Consider the following 6,449-nt stretch of genomic DNA (forward strand, 5'->3'; position numbering starts at 1 on the left):
GCCCCTTGTCTAAGTCTTGTGAATAAAAGACATTTGAGTTAATTATATGCGCATTTGCCTACCTCTTTAAGGTCCAGCTCCTCAGTTTGCATAATGATATCTGGTTTTCATTTCTTTATTGTGTTTTAGGACAGGCTGTACAGGGTGTTCAGGGTCTCACTACTAGGTTGAACTCGTAGTGATCCGCCTGTTTACAGCCTCCCAAGAGCTAGGACTACAGGCACCACCACCACGCCCAGTCTCAATCGCTGTCTCAGTGTGCCCCACGGGCAGGGCTGGCACGGCAGGCCCGGGGATCGAGCCCCCGGCCCCTGTGTGCCTAATTTGGCCGGCCCCTGGATTTTATTTATTCATTTAGGTTTGTTTGTTTTTGAGAGAGGGTCTCGCTATGCAGTTGTACAGTTCTGGCTGGCCTTGGGCTCACTTTTGTAGCACCCAGGCTGGTCTCGAACTTGCAGCAGTCCTCCTGCCTCAGCCTGCCAAACGCTGGGATCGCACCTGGCCGTAGGTAGGTGCCACCCCTCCAGAGCATGTACTGTATGCCGCATACACTGGACTTAGGCTAAAGTTGTAAGAAAGCCAGAGGAGGGGAGAGGAAGGAGCAAGCCGAATTTGAGCAGCCCAGCGACACTCCAGGAGGGACCTGAGGGCAGCCAAGAGGCTGCGGAGATTGAGGCACCTGCTCTAACGTGACCCCTCCGGGGCACAGCGGCACAGTGAGTAGGTCGGAGCTGCAGCCTGGAGTCAGCCTCTGTGGACCCAGAGAGCCAGCCATCTCCGATCTCCGATCTCTGTTCTCTCTGAGGGAGGCTGAACTGTCCTTGAGCCCAGGGTGGGGGGTCGCAGGATCCCCAGCTCCCCCTCCCCAGCTCCCCCTGCTAACTAACATCACAAAGAGCGAAAGCGTTTGAGTCCCCATGAAGCAGATGAATGCCTCAGAGGGGGGAAGGAGACAGGCCCGGGAGGAGCGCCAGCTGTTAGGGAAGAGAAAGGAAAAGGAAACCAGGGGATCCTCTGGTGCATTCCCAGCTACCCACCCACAAAGGGGAGCCAAAGGAGGGGAGGCTGGGCTCAGGAGACCTCCTTGTACCCAGAGATGTGCAGCGGCTTCCTCCTGCCACCCTAGGAAACAAAGAGGTTTTGGGGGCTCCCACACTGGGAGGCTCTGCCCCTATCTGGGTCTCCCTGCTGAGCACAAGTTTTAGTTCCCTGGGACCCAGGGACAGGGCTGTTGGCCCGAGGGACCCGGCCCCACCAACCAGGGAGAGCCTCTCCGCTCCTCTCTGCCCCTATGTCTGCCTCCTGCTAGTTGCTCTTGCACATGAGCTCTTATTTCTAGGAACCGGGCCGGGCAACCCCTGACTGTGGAAGGAAAGCCCCAAAGCCACAGAGGTTGACCGAAAAAGTGAGTAAAGTGAGTAAGCGTTACAAAGAGGGACAGGGAAGGAGGGAGAGAGAGGTGATAAGACTGCAAAATCCGGGCCTGGCGGCACACGCCTGTCATCCCAGCACTTGGGAGGTTGAGGCAAGAGGATCGTCGTGAGTTGGAGACCAGCCTGGGCTACAAAGTGAGCTCAAGGCCAGCTTGAACTGCATAGCAAGACCCTGTCTCAAAAACAAACAAGCAACAACAATAACAAAAGACTTTGCAAGAGATAAGCTATCAAGGCTGAGGAGATAGCTTCTCAGTCTAAGCACCTGCCTGGCAAGTGCAGGGACCTGGGTTCAATCCCCAGTATAGCATGCCGTGCTGGCCCCAGAACTCCTGTGTGCTGAGCTGGCCACCAAAACTGGGTGTGGTGGTGCTCGCCTATAAACCCAGTGCTGAGACAGGAGGATCATTATGGGTCTGAGCTGCATAGTGAGAGCCTGTATCCAATAAATTATATATACAGACATAAGCTATGCGTAGGAGCTCAGGTCACTAAAGGCAGTGTCCGCTGGCAGGGTGTGAGGGGTCCTCAAGGAGGCAGTGGGAACCTGGACTCCTCTCAGCAGCAGTGTGGGTGGTCGGGCCGCTGGCTACCATGACAGAAGAAGAGTGTCAGGGTGAGTCAGTGAGTGGCAGCCAGAGGCGTTTAAGCAGAATCCAAGGATGCGGCCAAAGCAGAGAGCGCGGGCTCCCCGGAGCAGGGTCCTCCCCGGAGCGGGGTCCCTCCCGGAGCGCGGTCCTCCCCGGAGCGGGGTCCCTCCCGGAGCGCGGTCCTCCCCGGAGCGGGGTCCCTCCTGGAGCGCGGTCCTCCCCGGAGCGGGGTCTCGCTGAGCAGCTCAGGCTGGCCTCCCAGAGCGGGCATGTCCTACTCCGCAGCTGAGAGCGGGGAAGTGGAAATCTGGGGAACAGGTGACTATGAAAGTTGGGTTTTGCAGCCGAAGCCTTGCTCCGCCTGCAGGTAGCAGGGGCTCCCTCTGCAGGAGGAGGCAGACCCTGAGGCTGTGCATTCTTTTTTTTTTTTTAAACATGGGTGGTCAGTTTTCCTCCAAAACACTCTGGAATTTTCAAACCTATCCTCTGGTGTGGGGTGTGTGTGTGCGCGTGTGTGCGTGTGCGTGTGTGTGTGTGTGTGTGTGTGTAGCCAGGCACTGACGCGTCTACGTGAGCACCCTGGCCCTGAGCCCCAATCCCAGCCTGGTCTTTTTCTCTTAAGTTTCTGCCTGGGACCTTATTAATTCAGCGTATGGACAGAGGGTGTCTTTCAGATATTTCAGGAGTTGTGGGCCTGGAAGGAAAGGCCACGCAAGGCTCAGCGGCACAGTGGCATCGAGGAGCAGTGCTGTGGAGCAGGGATGTGGGTGAGCAGGGCCCATTTTCGCCGGTCCTGGGGTGCAGACCGCAGCCACCCCTCCTTGTCTTCCTCTTCCTCCTCTTCCTTTTTCCATTCCTGGGGACTGAACTCAGCGATGTCACCCTCAAATGCAGCCCTAGCCCTTTTTTGGACACAGGACTTGCTGAGTTGCCCAGGCTGCGTTCAGACTGGTGTCCTCCTGCCTCAGCCTCCCGGAGCGCTGGGCCTGAAGGCCTGTGCTGCTGGGCCCAGCTAGCTGCAGTCTTCTAGAAGCTTGAGCCTGACTTTGCTCGGCTGCTTCCTAACCTACCTCACACCAGCTGGCGGAGGCTGGCGCATGTTCCCACCAGCCGCAGAGCCAAACGCCCAGAACCAAAGGAGACCTCAGGGACCACAGCCAAGTCCGTCTACATAGACGCTGGTCCAGTGAGAGCCCCGAGCCCACCAGTCTGTGCCACGGGTGTAAATAGTAGCCCTAGAGGTTCCAAGGGCCCCGATGGTCCCCCTTCTCTGGTCATATTGCAGAGACATAAGACATCAAGGGCCAGCTCTTGGAAGGAAAAGAAGGGGTGCCATCCGGGGGCCAGTTCACATGCCTTTCTTCCAGGGAGCTTAAATCTAGAGAGGCTCACACCGGGGCACAGTGGCACAAGCCTGTGTTCCCAGCACTTGGGAGGCTGAGGCAGGAGGATCGCTGCAAGTTCAAGGTCAGCCTGAACTACAAAGTGGGTTCAAGTCTGACCTGAACTGCATAGTGAGAACTTGTCTCAACAAACAAACAAACAAACAAAACAAACAAACAAACAAAATAACCAGCTCAAAATAATTGGTGAGCCCAAGAGGCTTTGGGTGGCCGAGTCCAGCCACCTACAGTCACATGTTGGGGTGGTGTGTCCCAGTCAGACCTCAGAACGTGGGGCTTTGAGGGGACTGGGTGGATGCTCGGGGGCAGGTGGACATACAGTCAGCTTCCTCAGAACCTGGTAGGCAGCTGACCTGGGCAGCTGGATGGGCAGGTGGGCCTGGTGGGGGCGCAGAGGAGGCCCGGCCGCTGTGAAGGCAGCTGACCCTGTGCCCGCATCTGCATCTGGGTGTGAGGCTGGCAGCGGCCCGGGCAGGAGGCATCCGCGTGGGGTGCGCTGTGCCGCGTGTGCGTGCAGAGCTTTCACTGTGTGCCCAGATCAGAGCCTGGGGACATAGCTAGACGGCCGGATGCTCCGGACAGACAGCAGGCTGGCTGAGCCGCGCCGTGTGCGCAGGCCCCGACTTCTGACCCCCATGCGGCGCAAGCCCAAGACAGTGACAGCAAAGGAGCCCGTAGGATCGCAGGGACTGAGCCAGGTGCAGGCGGTGTGGCCAGGAGGACAGAGCAGACAGCGAAGGAGCCCGTAGGATCGCAGGGACTGAGCCAGGTGCAGGCGGCGCGGCCAGGAGGACAGAGCAGACAGCCTCGCTGCCCGCTCCTCTTCGCCGTGGTCGGCTGACAGGTCAGCTGCGTTTCCACCACTGGTCTGTGGGCAGCGGGCAGCAGCAGAGCCACAAAGCGCAAGGCCCGATTACTGGGCACCGGCAGGGAAACAGACTGAGCCTGGGGTTGGGTGCTGGCCTATACCCAGGGGCCGGCCCTTGCCTCTTGGCGCAGGCGGGAGGCCTTGTGCTTGCTTCAGACAAGGCCTGAGGAGACTGAGGGGAGACGGGAGGCTGACAGCTTCGGCGGTGTTCCCAGCCGCCATTGGGCCATGGCTCCACGTGCCCCGTCCGTAACCCGGAGGTGGCCTGCATGCTGTCTCGGGTGTCCACCGCTGTGAGCCACAAGGACACAGGGTGACTCGTAGGGCCATGCTGAGCGCTGTGCCAGCCCAGGAGCAGCTGGGCCCCACCCTCCTCCTGACCCATCACCACGTGCCTCCCCATCCTGCCAGGGTTGCGGTAGTAGGTGGCAACACCACCCCCAGGAGTGGCACGGGCTCTAATTGCTGCCCTGCTGCTTGGAGGTGCAGGCCCGAGGCAGGAGCACTGGGGAGCCCTGCTAACTGGGGAGTCGTTCCTCCTGGGGCGACACCTGCCTGTCTTTGTGCCCCTCAGGTGGGCACACCCCTTCTGTGCCTTTCCAGGCTTTTGTCTCTCTGTTTTATACACACACGTGCGGTCACTGATTAGGTCTTAGATGGGAAGGCACAGGGCTCCTATCCCTAGGACAAGGCCCAGCAGTACTCGGAAAGGAAGCACACTGAAGACCTTCTCACCTTCAGCTGGGACCTGGCGTGAACAAAGAATTTATTGATCAGAAATGCCCTTGCAGCCAGGCGTGGTGGTGCAGGCTGTAGTGTCAGCACGCAGGAGGCTGAGGCAGGAAGATCATTGCAAGTTTCAGGCCATCCCGGGCTACAAAGTGGGCTGAAGGGCAGCCTGAATTGCAGAACAAGACCCTGTCTCAAAAACACAAGCAAAATAAAATAAAAAGGACAGGAAGACATTTTTGCAGTTCCGAGCATTTCTAAGACTTTGGCAGTGACTTTGTGGCTCGCCTCCTTCTAGAACTTGGCAAGAGCTGGAAGCTCACATCAGGGAGCCCAGCTGGCAAGGGTGGCAAGGGCTGTCCACGGGGCACACCTGGCAGCTCCTGTCTCAGCTGCGGGGTGGGGTGGTGCTGACCAGTGTCAGGACCGGGAGAGTAGCCCAGGCCCCAGGGTGGGTCCTGTATGCCTGTCTGGGGGTGGTGGGTGCTTTGGAGGCTGCAGAGGTGGGAGAGAAGGGTCTCACCACAGGGGGGTGCCCCACAGGCGGCGCAGGCCCTGCCCTGGCCTCTGGGCTTGTGGGGTCCTCAGGGTGGGCGCCATGGCCCATACTACAGGGGCAAGGCCCTGCTAGTGTCGCCTTGGGGTTTGGAGACACAAACTCCAGGATAAGCTGAGATCTCACCACTGCATCCTGTGCCTCCTGGTCCCTGACTGTCAACAATCCCTCCTAATTAGAGAAGCCTCCTGTCATCTGCCCCTCTTGGAGTAGGGCGTGCTCCAGCTTGCTGCCGGCTCCTTAATTTTTGATCAGGGAGGCTCCATGACTAATTATTTGGCAGTAATGAGGGAGGAGGGACGGAGTTGCGAAAGTGTCACTGAGCTTCCAGGATAAAGCTGCAAATTAAAGAATGAGGCCTCGGTAAACAGGACGCTAATTGGATTAATGTAAAAATGATGAATTCTGATAAAAATAGCAAGATGGACACTGGAAGTCAGCGCAGTTCTGAGAATACCACCTGCCTGCCTGCTCCTCCGCTGGTCAGTTGGAGTTGTGGGCAGCGGAACCACAGCGGGTCTGCTGGGTGCTAAGGGCTCACAGAGAAGCAAACACTGCTGGCAGGCAGCCCTGCGCTCTCCCCCTCACCCCAGTTAGCTCCAGGCCCAGTTCTGGGACCCCACTGCCCGGGCCTGTCGCAGTGGAGTTCATAGTGCATGCCTGGTAGACTTGGGCTGTGGGCCGGTGAGGTGGCTCGGCGGACTAAGCGCCTGCCCAGGCAAGCACAGGGAACAGGGTTCAATCCTTGGCACCAAAAGCATACCAGGGCAGCCCCCGGGCCCACTGAGCCAGCTACCGAGTCTGGGTGTGGTGGTGCACACCTGTAATCCCAGCACTGGGGAGGCTGAAAACAGGAGGATCACTGTGACT

Source organism: Octodon degus, unplaced genomic scaffold (genome assembly GCF_000260255.1).
Source record: "Octodon degus isolate 3935 unplaced genomic scaffold, OctDeg1.0 scaffold00113, whole genome shotgun sequence".
Classification (NCBI taxonomy): domain Eukaryota; kingdom Metazoa; phylum Chordata; class Mammalia; order Rodentia; family Octodontidae; genus Octodon; species Octodon degus.